Genomic DNA, 14,465 nt, shown 5'->3' on the forward strand with positions numbered 1-14,465 from the left:
TAAAAGATCATGCCTCACCTTTCTTCTTCTAATTAGGTTGTAAGATGTTACAAAAGACTGACACACTGATCTTATAATAACAGAAAAATATCTAATCAGAAAGCAGAAGACACAAAGAAACACAAATGAGGTAAATTCCTGAAAGGAATAGGCCATTTCTAGGATTTGAAAGACCCTAGATGCTTTTATCCCTGGGTCCAGAGCTAGAAGGAACAATCATAAAAGAAAATATGGAAGAAAAAGCCTAACTTCAAATCAAATGTAATGTTCATGTGAAGCTTGGTACAAGGAATGAGAGTTCCTAGGTACTCTGATCACAGAGTGAGTCAACATTCATCCACATTTTCTTTTACACGGGCCATTTGTTGTGGGAAGCAGCACAGCAAAGACTCAGGGGTAAGCAAATAAAATGGGTAGAAGTCCTCCTAAAGTATCTGAGACCATTGCTTAGTGCAAGGCAGCAGGCTGAGGAAGAATTTTTAAACAAATATGGTAAATATATCAAAAAATAAGTAAAAACAGCAAAGGAAGATTACACACATGATCAGATGAGGGATTCAGAAACAAAGAAAACTACAAAAAAGAAGAAACAGAAAATCTAGAATTAAAAAGCATCAGAAATGATGAAGTCGTTTGATAGACTTCACAGTAGATTGGACACAGCAAAAGAAAGGATCAGGGAACTGACGTGCAAAGAGAAAAATACATTTAAAAGTAAACTGAATAGTCCGTCTAAGACTGTGAGAGAATGTTACATGGTTTAACACACATGTAACTTGACCCAGCAGGAGAAGCGAGAGGCTTACAAATATAATACTCATTATTATTTTTTATTTTTTAAATTTTTATACAATTTTTAAAGGTTACTTTACATTTACAGTTATTACAAAATATTGGCTAGGTGATATTCAAGAAGCCAAGGGAGGACAATTTTTTTTTCTAAATAAAGGATAGTGCTGAGAAGGTAAACAATGTAAAGAAGAAGTCTGTTTCAGAGACATGAAAGTCATTGTGCCCCAACCAAGAGGTAATTTGGAAAGATGAGAACTTTTCGGCGTGTAACCTAACACTCTCACACAGATACATCATTCCACATATAATTCTACTAAATGCCATATTTACTACTACGTACCTTCAATGTTCTAGACCTCATACATGCAAAATGATGACTATTTACCCAAATACCACAAGGCGTGTGTTATTATCCTCATTTCACAGAAGTGAAATGAAGGCTCAGAGATGAAAGTGATTTGATGGAGGCCACATAAATGGCAGATATTGGAACCTGGTTCCTAACCCAAGACATACAGGTTGCAATGCTCACCTTCTTTCCCTTACACAGCACGATAAGGAAAAGCTCAAAACTCAGTGGCGCCTGCTTATGTTGACTTTCATCTTATTTGCAAAATCTGGATTCATCTCACTTGGATAGACAATTGTTTTCACATGTTTTCCTTCTTTTTCTAAGCCAGGTTGACCATGGGCTATTAATCATTGCTGCAACAGATAAAGCCGACTGGTAAAAACGAGTCTCTATTATTCATTTGGAACCACTTTATGGAATGAGATACTGTATCACCAAAGGAAACAGATAGTCCATGCTCCTGGTAAAAATGTTTACAAAGGCATCCCCACCTAAAGTCTGCAGGTTCTGAATCCATTACTACCAAATGTGATACTCACAAGGTCATAATATATGTTGATCTTTAATTACTTTACAATGAGAAATATAGTATATTTGTAAATGACATTAGGAAAAAGACAGTATTTTAGTAAAGATACATAATATAATTAAATATGATGTATTCGGATTTCAGATCTAACAATGAGAAAAAGCTAACTAAATGAATGAAGTTTGTTCTACAGTCCTTCCTAACTCCCCTCCATTCATCCAACTGGCCTCCTCTGGTCCAAGTCCAACCCTTTAATTAGAAAGACTTTTCTAAAATGCAAATCAGATTACACTGCTGTCCTATTTAAAATCTTTAGATGACTCCCCATCACCTTCAGGGGGATGATCTCGAGCAAGCTCTTTAAATGCTAACTACTCAAGATTACAACGTTAGTAAAGCTGCCGAGTTGGGAGTAAACTCCATCCTACCAGTCTCCCACTCTAGCTTTCAATCACGAAGCTGTAAGGACTTTTTAAGACAGGGGTTGGTAAGGTATATTCTGAGTCCCTCCTGCCTCTTGTTTTTGTAGGGCTCACACGCTAAGAAACTACCATTTAAAAAAATGTATTTTATTGAAGTGTAGTCGATTTACAAGGTTGTGTTAATTTCTGCTGTACAGCAAAGTGATTCAGTTATACATAGATATATTTTTTCCTACTCTTGTCCATTATGGTTTATTACAAGATATTGAATATAGTTCCCTGTGCTCTACAGTAGGACCTTGTTGTTTATCCATTCTCTATATACTAGTTTGCATCTACTTATCCCAAACTCCCAATCCATACCTTCCCCTCCTCCTTCCTGCTTGGCAACCACAAGTCTGTTCTCTATCTCTGTGAGTCTGTTTCTGTTTTGTAGATAGGTTCCTTTGTGTTGTATTTTAGATTGCATATATAAGTGATATGATATGGTATTTGTCTTTCCCTTTCTGACTTACTTCACTTAGTATGGTAATCTTTAGGTCCATCCATGTTGCTGCAAATGGCCTTGTTCCATTCTTTTTTATGGCTGAGTAGTATTCCAGTGCGTGCGTGTGTGTGTGTGTGTGTGTGTGTGTGTGCGCGTGTATGTGTGCATGTGTGTGTATCACATTTTTATCCATTCATCTGTCAATGGACATTTAGGTTGCTTCCATGTCTTGGCTATTGTAAACTGTGCTGCTACGAACATAGGGGTGCATGTATCTTTTGAATTATAGTTTTGTCCAGATATATGCCCATGAGTGGGATTGCTGGGTCATATGGTAACTCTATTTTTAGTTTTTTTAATTACAATTTCATAACATATGGAAAATACACGAGACTCAAATATCAGTGTCCATTGAAAAAATTTTAATGGAACACAGTCACGCCCATGTATTTTTGTATTGTCTATAGCTGCCTTCAAGCAACAAATGTTGAATAGTTGCAATAGAGATTGCTTGGCCCACAAAACTTAAATATTTACTACATTGCTCTTTATGGAAAAAAATATGTCAGCACCTAAATTAAAGACTATCATTAGGTAAGAGGGAAATAAGAAGCTAGAGAAGGAAGTTGAGTCAAGTTATCAAATGTCAAATCACTACATCCAGAAATTTGGACTTCTTTTATGACTTTTTTTTTTTTTTGGCCTTACCACATGGCATGTGGGATCTTAGCTCCCCAATCAAGGATAGAACCCATGCCCCTGGCAGTGGAAGTGCAGAATCTTAACCGATGGACCGCCAGGGAAGTCCCAAGAAATTTGAACTTATAACAAATCTGGGCTTGACGTATCAAGATATAGTCTTTGGAAATTTTGTAATTGTATAAAATATATGAAGATGTATATCATAATGTATATTAGAGTTAAACATGTTGGAAATATGTATGTATAATCACTTGAGTGCATTTTGCTGTTTTGTCTTCAAAGTGCTATTCTTTCTTGTTGAAAACATCTCCTTTGGTATCTCATTAACACTGACTCTTTTTTCAAAATTTATTTTAGCCATCACCTCCCCCAGGAAGGTGTCCCGACTTCCTCCTTCCCCTACTGGGAGGTGCCCCTTTTCCGTGTTCTTCTAGCTTATGCTTCTCTGTATGATGGACATTTTCAACAAAGTTTTTCATGACTGATTTTTGTAACTCAGCTCCTGAAAGCCTGGGATCCTTTCTTATTTTTCTTTTTAGCCCTGTGTCTAAGAAATTACCCAACATATTAGTAGACGCTCACTAATACAAGTTTGTGAATTAATATTCAAGAAATGCCACACACTTCTTTGACCCAATTTGATTCTGAATTCACTCAGAGTCTGGGTTCCTTCTCTTATAAAAGCCCTGGAGATGTCAGAAAATCTTAGTGAGCTGTTCACATGTTTGGGAAAATAGGAGCTGGTTGGGAGACTTACAAAGAGAATCTTTATAAGGGACCCGAGCCTTGTTTAAGCTAAAATACCTGTACACATTACGGGGGAAAAAATTGTTAATCATAGTGAATATTCTCTATTCATTTCATCACCAAAAGCTTACGACGTAGAGGGTGAAACAAGCACCAAGAAGAATGCTTGGCATGTCATGGGCAAATGGACTTTTTTAAAGAACAGACCAGTAAATTACTAATTAGAGATACTGGAGAGCTGTTATAGAGCATTAGGGATGTCCAGGCACAGACTTAGGGCATCTTCCTAAACTCTATATAGTTTTATTATTCTAAGTAACAAATACGATAACCATGATGATTATTAGCATTTTCGGACTGGTTGCTTGGATCCAGGCAAGTACTTCACATGCATTTCTTTAACTTTTGCAACAATCCCATGAGGCTGGTACATGTATCTTATGGACATGGTAGGTGACCTCTAATAATTTATGGCACACATACTGGTTTTCTCCACGTGTCTTTCTGGCTTCTGCCTCTGACACCAAGCACTTACTCTCTTTATACACCCTCCTGGGAGAGATTTTTGGTCATTTAAACACGATCTTCTTGTGTCGGCTTTTGTTGTGCTAAGTTCTTCATGCAGGGATGCTTCATAAGCTCCTGCTCAGCCTGAAGACTGGTCACAGAGATCCCTATGGAAGGTATCAGTGAATATGTTCTTTCACTTACCCATTTTTTTACTCATTCACCATGTATTTAGCTTTTATGTATCAGGCAGTGGGAATTCAGAAATAACAAATATGGTGCCTAACAGCATGGTTCTCCTACGCTCAGGGGAAGCCAATGTGATGACAGATGCTCTGAGTTCAGATGACTGAAGCTTCCTGAGTCACGGGTCACAGGGGATACTGTGCCTAGGCCAGCCGAGGGGGGCCACAGAGGGCTTTACAGAAGCAACAGCATCTAAATGGAGAAGTCACAGAGGAAAAGAAGTGTGCCAGGAAGGGCATTCTAAATAGAGACACAAGCAGACCCACAGAGGCATGAGTCAGCATACAATTTTGAAAACATCCTGGTAGTTTATCAGCCATGGAATGAGGAAAAAGGGCACGGGGCAGAGAGTGAGGTGAACGGGAGAGGGGGCAGATAGAGCTGGATTGATATATACGCTTGAGTGTCACAGCAGGAAGCTAACAACCAGAGAGAGCGTGGAACCAGCATGTAGCAGCAGCATGGCCCAGGGATCACGGTACCACGTAGAAGACAACCATCATTTGTGGTTTTGTATTTTGCTGCCCTGGTAAACAGCCATGGCTATATTCCACATGGGAGGTAAGAAATCTAGGTGATAAAATAGTACGACAAAAGCTGCAGTGAGATCACAGAAGTGGGATTTGAAAGAGGAATCATCATTACTCTGGGATTCAGTAAGTAGTTTACCTAAAAGAATGTGTTGTTTCACTGCAATATTTTTTTTAAAATCATGTATATATGTGTAAACTTGTTACCAGTTTTGTACAGTGTTCTACTTTTCTCTCTTTTTTTTTTTCATTTGGCATACCACTGTAAATTGAGCAGATATTTCAAATTTGGTGGGGGGGAAACTAGTAGACTGATGATAGAAAAATTAAAGGATACTTTATCTTGTAATCATTTTTTTTAAATTGGGGTATAGTTGCTTTACAATGTTGTGTTAGTCTCTGCTGTACAATGAAGTGAATCTGCCACATGTATACATATATCCCCTCCCTCTTGGACCTCCCTCCTACCCCACCCCCATCCCACCCATCTAGGTCACCACAGAGCACTGAGCTGAGCTTCCTGCATTATACAGCAGGTTCCCACTAGCTATTTGTTTCACACATGGTAGTGTATATATGTCAATCATGTTGAATTGTTAATAAAAGAGAATAACACTTTTAGTTAATCTAAGCAAAATGCCCTCCTTTGTAACAATTTGCTATTATATTTAAATGGAAAAGAGAGCATTCTTATGAATGAATAAATGAATGAATGAATGGAATAAATGAAGGAATATTTAAAAATTATACTTATATATTCTTTTTATTGTTGAGTGCCCCAAAAATCCCTGCATATGAGAAGGAAGTACACTGAATAAGGCTTCTCCACCCAAACTTGTAGTTAAACTAGAAAGTGATTTAAGAGGACGCTTTTTACATGTCATTTCATTCTTATAACAAACTTACAAGTTATATGCTTCTACACCTAATACAAAAATAAATTATTGTAAACAAGGGGGGCCCAGGGAAGTAAACTATTGTGCCCAAGGTCACATGAATGTCTAACACCAAAGTCCCAGTTTCTTCCTGTGTTACCCAACATGTAGAAAAATTGGATTTAGGCAGAGATACCTTGTTTTTCAGTCTTAGCTTGAATGCAAATACCATAACATGAGGGCTTTTGGAGACAGAGAAAAAGGTTGTGTTTAATGCTAGAAATAAAACTTCCGCTATCAGAGAGTGCTTACATGTGTATACAATAGCATTACCTGCACCCTGCACATGGGTTATCAGTAACAGCATCATTGTAGGAGAATTGTGTAGAATTGAAGTCTGTTTATGAGACAGCTTATAAACCTGGGCACTGTTTTAAGGTGAACTTCAGTGATTTTTTTCAAAGTTCCCACTCTGTTAAATTCTATAAATATCTGGCTGTAAGATAGCCAGAGAATACCTCTGAAGTCATCTATTCCTAATCCCATTATATTTTCGGTGGATGAAAGCAAGAATCAGAGAAAAGAAGAAATTATATAGAATATTTGATTCTTGCCTATTTGATCAAAATATGTAGTAATAATTTGCTAGGTCTTTTATGAAGCATTCATAATAGCACAGCATATCAAAATTGATGTTAATATCTTCATGATATAGATAAAGACCCAAGCTGGGAGAATTTGGGTGGCTCTCCCAGGATCACACATCTAGTGCACTGACAAGACTGGCACTGAGACTGACTTGGTTTGGTTCTAATTTCTGCCTCATCTGAGTAGAATAAGGGCTAGAACACAGATCATGTTGAGCCTTATAGTTAAGTGCTTCATCTCCTACGCCAGCTGCCGTGACCATCCCGTCCATATGAGACTGCCCAGAAGTGGACAGAAGAGATGGGCAGGGCAGGGAAAGAAGGACATAGAGATAATTCCAGTTCATTGTACATAATCTAGATTTCCCTCTATTTAAAATCCTACACCAATTTTATCCCCATGAAATCCTGCATGTCCTAAGCGCACAGAACCATACTGCTCATCAACTGTTAAGTTCTGTACTCAGCTTCACTGGTGATTCATGCTGTGACCTTGACAAAAACCACTAAGCCTTTCTTTATCTCAGTTTCTCCATCCATAATGTGATTATAAATATTAAATGCCCCTTAGCTACTTGACGGGGGTCACAAAGGCATTAATAATGTAATTATTTCTAAAGCACTTGGAAATCCTTGAGTGAAATATATTAAAAATATCACCACACTCAAAATATTCCCTGACAGGAGACTTAAATGAGAAAACTATTGCACTCCGAGTGGAAAATATGCCTGACGGGGTACATAAAGTTGCTTGAGAAAAATGTCTTTCATACCAGGGTCCCAAAGCTTCATTAGTTTTGTTTAGTGTGCTGAGACAGAGGTGTGAAAACCATGGGGAAGGGCCTCAGTAGGATGTGCTCTTTTGTCTACAGTTTTACAACTCTAATAAAACTAGAAAATCAAATGAGATTATAAGAGCCCCCAAACTAGGGTTGCCAGATACAGTACAGGACACACAGATAACATTTAAATTCCAGATAAACAAAAACTAATGTATTCTATAAGTACATCCCAAGTATTACATGGGGCATATTTATACTAAAAAAATATTATATATGTGAAATTCAAATTTAATAGCATGCTTTTTTTTTTTTAATTTGCTAAACCTGGTAACTCTTATCTCAAATCTTACTTATTTAACTAAGTTCCCTATTTGTCAATCTGAATTTGAGGAAAACTTATGTGGGACGGTTGTAAAGACAGACAAGTTTATTAGTCTCAGATAGTATAAAAATTAAGCAAATTGTGTTAGTATTCTCACTAAGTTGCAATTTCTCAAAAGCAAATATGAGGTTTGTATTTTCTTTGTATTTTCTGGATTCGGCATGGTTTTTGTAACATTGTAAGCAGCAGATAAATGTTTGTTGAATAAATGAATGAGTACGTGGCAAAGTGAATGAACAGCTTGAATTAAACTGAAGGAATTTAAGGCACCTTGCGAGCTTATTTAAAAATATATATTTGGGTTATAGTCAGTTGCCATAATAATTCTATATGGTAGGTTCTTCTAAGATCTCTAAGTTAGTTTATTAAGTTGCTTACAAGCTTTTATTAAATGCAGCAAACATTTATCGAAGGCCTTTTTATGTACAAAGTGTTTATCCTGGCTCTGGATTGTACTATCTATTACTTATCAGGTTATTTGTTATTAATTCTGGAGCAAATTCTACCTTCTTCAATTATAGAAATAATCACATTATCATAATTGCTTACTTGTAATTTATTGCAGAGTGAGTATATTCTAAACAAAAACAGGAGTGGTGAGAATGGAGAATATGAAAAGATCTTGAAAAAGCTACTTTTTCCAGCTTTATTAAGATATAACTGAAAAAACTGTATGCATTTACTGAGTAAAATGTGACGACTTGATATACATTGTGAACTGAATACTACAGTCAAGCTAATTAACATATCTATCACTTCACATGGTATCATGTTTTGTGTGTGGTAAGAACATTTAAGATCTACTCTCCTAGCAAATTTCAAGTATACAGTACAGTATTATTAAACTATAGTCATCATGCTGTACTTTAAATGTCCAGAATTTATTCATCCTGTGTAATTGAAACTTTGTATCTTGACCAACATCTTTCATTTCTCCCACCCACAGGCCTTGGCAAACCTTCTACTCTCTTCTTCCATGAGATGAAGTTTTTTAGATTTCACATATGAGTGAGATTAGGCAGGATATTTTCCTGTGCTGGCTATTTTATTTAGCATAATTTCCTCGAGGTTCATACGTATTGTTGCAACTGTGATGGATACAGGTTGATTTGATATCTTGGCTACTGCGAATAATGCTACAATGAACATGGGGTGCAGATATCTCTTCAAGATACTGATTTTATTTCCTTTGGATATATAGCCAGAGTTGGATTGCTGGATCATATGTTAGTTCTATTTTTAATTTTTTGAGGAACTTCCATACTGTTTTCCATAATGGCTGTACAAATTTACATTCCCACCAATAACAGACAAGGGTTCCCTTTTCTCGACATCCTTGCAAATACTTATCTTTTATCTTTTAGATAAGAACAATCTAACAAGTGTGAGGTGATATCTTATTGTGGTTCTAATTTGCACTTTGATTTGCATTTCCCTGATGATTAGTTATGTTGAACATTTCTTTTTTTTCATATACCTGTTGGCCATTTGTATATCTTCTTTGGAAAAATACCTATTCAAATCCTTTGCCCATTTTTAAATTGGGTTATTTATTTTATTGCTATTGAGTAGTATGACTTCCTTCAATATTATGGATATTAACCTCTTATCAGATGTATGTCTTACAAATATTTTCTCCCATTCCATAGGTTGTCTCTTCACTTTGTTCATTGCTCCTTTGCTGTGTAGAAGCTTTTTAGTTGAATGCAATCCCATTTGTCTATTTTTGCTTTTGTTTTCTTTGCTTTGAGGGTTACATCCATAAAATTATTGTCCAGACCAATGTCAGGAAGCATTTTCCTTATGTTTTCTTCTAATACAGTTTCAGGTCTTACATTTAAGTCTTTAATCCATTTTGATTGACATTTGTGTGTTGTGAGATTAGGGCCCAATTTTATTTTTCTGCTTGTGGATATCTAGTTTTCCCAAGACCACTTACTGAAAAGATTATTCTGTCCTCTTATGTGTTCTTGGTACCTTTACTGAAGATCAATTGTCCCTAAATATGTAAATTTATTTCTGGGTTCCTTGTTCTGTTCTTTTGGTCTATCTGTCTGTTTCTATGTCAGTACCATACTGTTTTGGTTACCATAGCTATGTACATTTTGGTTTATCTTTTTTTTTTTTTTTTTTTTGCAGTATGCGGGCCTCTCACTGTTGTGGCCTCTCCTGTTGCGGAGCACAGGCTCCGGACACGCAGGCTCAGTGGCCATGGCTCACAGGCCCAGCCACTCCGTGGCATGTGGGATCTTCCCAGACCAGGGCACGAACACGTGTCCCCTGCATCAGCAGGCAGACTCTTAACCACTGCACCACCAGGGAAGCCCAATAGCTATGTATATTTTTAAATCAGGTAGCATGATGATTCCAGATCTGTTCTTTTTGCTCAAGATTGCTTTGGATTTTCAGAGTCTTTTATGGTTCAATATGAATTTTAGCATTGATTTTTTTATTTGTATAAAAAATGCCCTTGCAAATTTGATAGGGCTTGCATTAACTCTGTAGATTTATTTGGATAGGATAGATATTTTAACATTACTAATTCTTCCAAACCATGAACATAAGATATCTTTCCATTTCTTTTTGTCTTCTTCAACTTATTTCATCAGTGTTTTATAGTTTTAAGTGTACAGATTTTTCATGTCTTTGGTTACATTTATTTCTAAGCATTTTATTATTTTTGATGCTTCTGTAAATGCAATTATTTTCTAAATTTCTATTTCAGACATAACTTTGTTGTTAGTTTATAGAAATGCAACCAATTTTTGCATATTGATATTTGTATCCTGATCTTAAAAGAAAAACTTTGAGCTTTTCACCTGTGACTAAGATGTTAGCTGTGGGCTTGTCATATATGGCCTTAAATATGTTGATATTCATTCCTTCTATAGCTAATTTGTTGAAATGTTTTATCAGGAATATGTGTTGAATTTTGTCAAATGTTTTTTCTGCATCTGTTGAGATGATCATGTGATTTTTATTCTTCATTCTGTTAATATAGTGTATAATATTTATTGATTTGTGTATGTTGAGCTATGTTTGCATCTCAGGGATAAATCCCACTTGATCATGGTGTATGATACTTTAAATGGGTTGTTGAGTTCAATTTTCTAGTATTTTGTTGAGGGTTTTTGTATCTATATTTATCAGGGATATTGACACATAGTTTTATTGTTGTGTCCTTGTCTGTCTTTGTTTTATGAGGACAATTCTGGCCTCATAAAATGAGGTTGAGAGTACCCCTGCTCTTTGTTTACTGGAAGAATTTGAGAAGGATTGATATTAACTCTTTTTAAATGTTTGATAGAATTCACCAATTAGCCATCTGTTCCTGGACTTTTGTTTCTTGGACGATATTTGACTATAGATTCAATTTTCTTACTAGCATTCAGTCTGCTTTGATTTTCTATTTCCTTATGAATCAGTCTTGGTAGATTGTATGTTTCTAGGAATGTATCCAACTCTTCCAGGTTTTCCAATTTGTTGGTGTATAATTATTCAAAGTAGCCTCTTAGAATCCTTTGTATTTCTGTGGTATCAGTTGTAATGTATCCTCTTTTACTTATAAATTTATGTATTCGATTTTTCTCTCTTTTTTCCCTTAATAAGTCTAGCTAAAGGTTTGTCAACTTCATCTGTTCAAAAAATTGGAAAATTCACAAAATTGCGGAAATTAAACACATTCCTTTTTAAACTTAAAAAAAGTATCTTGAGACAAATGAAAATGGAAACACAACATACCAAAATTTATGGGATGGAACAAAAGCAGTTCTAAGAAGGAATTTTATAGCTGTAAACATATGCATTATGAAACAAGAAATATCTTAAATAAACAACCTAACTTTACTCCTCCAGAAATTAGAGAAAGAACAGCCCAAGCTCAAAGTTAGCGCAAGAAAGAAAATAGCAAAGATAGAATAAGAATAAATAAAATGGAGACTAGAAACCAGCTGAAAAACTAGAAGTCGTTAGAAGTACACATATGTAGGTGAAGAAAGAAATCAAGGGAGAATAAAACCTCCACCGAAATGTGAAATAGACCCTGGGGTCTGAGGCCAGACACTCTGGGTTTAAATTCTTACCACTTTCAAGCTCTGCAATCTTGAGAAGTTTACTTAATTTCTCAAAGCACAGTCTCTTTAACTACATAGAGGAAATAATAGTAGAACCTACAGCATTAAATAATTTGGAATATTGCACAAGATAATGCAAATGAAGCACTTAATCTAGTCCCTGGCAGGAAAGACACGCTCTGCTCTCCAGGTTACTTCCATCTTCATTCATTGTATTATTATTGATGCCTATGGAGTAAAAGTCTGATTACTTATCTACTTGAAATTAGTGATTTAAAAATATATTCTCTATAAAACACAAATATAATTATATTCCAGAGTTACATTTTTTTTTTAACATCTTTATTGGAGTATAATTGCTTTACAATGGTGTTAGTTTCTGCTTTACAACAAAATGAATCAGTTATATATATACATATGTTCCCATCTCTCTTCCCTCTTGCATCTCCCTCCCTCCCACCCTCCCTATCCCACCCCTCCAGGCGGTCACAAAGCACAGAGCTGATCTCCCTGTGTTATGCGGCTGTTTCCCACTAGCTATCTACCTTATGTTTGGTAGTGTATATATGTCCATGCCTCTTTCTTGCTTTGTCACAGCTTACCCTTCCCCCTCCCCATATCCTCAAGTCCATTCTCTAGTAGGTCTGGGTCTTTATTCCTGTCTTACCCCTAGGCTCTTCATGACATTTTCTTTTTCTTAAATTCCATATATATGTGTTAGCATACGGTATTTGTCTCTCTCTTTCTGACTTACTTCACTCTGTATGACAGACTCTAGGTCTATCCACCTCATTACAAATAGCTCAATTTCGTTTCTTTTTATGGCTGAGTAATATTCCATTGTACATATGTGCCACATCTTCTTTATCCATTCATTTGATGATGGACACTTAGGTTGTTTCCATCTCTGGGCTATTGTAAATAGAACTGCAGTGAACATTTTGATACATGACTCTTTTTGAATTATGGTTTTCTCAGGGTATATTCCCAGTAGTGGGAATGCTGGGTCATACGGTAGTTCTATTTGTAGTTTATTAAGGAACCTCCATACTGTTCTCCATAGTGGCTGTATCAATTTACATTCCCACCAACAGTGCAAGAGTGTCCCTTTTCTCCACACCCTCTCCAGCATTTATTGTTTCTAGATTTTTTGATGATGGCCATTCTGACTGGTGTGAGATGTTATCTCATTGTAGTTTTGATTTGCATTTCTCTAATGATTAGTGATGTTGAGCATTCTTTCATGTGTTTGTTGGCAGTCTGTATATCTTCTTTAGAGAAATGTCTATTTAGGTCTTCTGCCCATTTTTGGACTGGGTTGTTTGTTTTTTTGTTATTAAGCTGCATGAGCTGCTTATAAATTTTGGAGATTAATCCTTTGTCAGTTGCTTCATTTGCAAATATTTTCTCCCATTCTGAGGGTTGTCTTTTGGTCTTGTTTATAGTTTCCTTTGCTGTGAAAAAGCTTTTAAGTTTCATTAGGTCCCATTTGTTTATTTTCGTTTTTATTTCCATTTCTCTAGGAGGTGGGTCAAAAAGAATCTTGCTGTGATTTATGTCATAGAGTGTCCTGCCTATGTTTTCCTCTAAGAGTTTGATAGTTTCTGGCCTTACATTTAGGTCTTTAATCCATTTTGAGCTCATTTTTGTGTATGGTGTTAGGGAGTGATCTAGTTTCAATCTTTTACATGTACCTGTCCAGTTTTCCCAGCACCACTTATTGAAGAGGCTGTCCTTTCTCCACTGTACATTCCTGCCTCCTTTATCAAAGATATGGTGACCATATGTGTGTGGGTTTATCTCTGGGCTTTCTATCCTGTTCCATTGATCTATATTTCTGTTTTTGTGCCAGTACCATACTGTCTTGATTACTGTAGCTTTGTAGTATACTCTGAAGTCAGGCAGCCTGATTCCTCCAGCTCCACTTTTCGTTCTCAAGATTGCTTTGGCTATTCGGGGTCTTTTGTGTTTCCATACAAATTGTGAAATTTTTTGTTCTAGTTCTGTGAAAAATGCCAGTGGTAGTTTGATAGGGATTCCATTGAATCTGTAGATTGCTTTGGGTAGTAGAGTCATTTTTACAATGTTGATTCTTCCCATACAAGAACATGGTATATCTCTCCATCTACTTGTATCATCTTTAATTTCTTTCGTCAGTGTCTTATAATTTTCTGCATACAGGTCTTTTGTCTCCTTAGGTAGGTTTATTCCTAGATATTTTATTCTTTTTCTTGCAATGGTAAATGGAAGTGTTTTCTTGATTTCACTCTCAGATTTTTCATCATTAGTGTATAGGAATGCCAGAGATTTCTGTGTATTAATTTTGTATCCTGCTACTTTACCAAATTCATTGATTAGCTCTAGGAGTTTTCTGGTAGCATCTTTAGGATTC

The sequence above is a fragment of the Aethalodelphis obliquidens genome, unplaced genomic scaffold, assembly GCF_003676395.1.
Source record: "Aethalodelphis obliquidens isolate GAN/ISIS:26980383/991018 unplaced genomic scaffold, ASM367639v1 scaffold47, whole genome shotgun sequence".
Taxonomy (NCBI): Eukaryota; Metazoa; Chordata; class Mammalia; order Artiodactyla; family Delphinidae; genus Aethalodelphis; species Aethalodelphis obliquidens.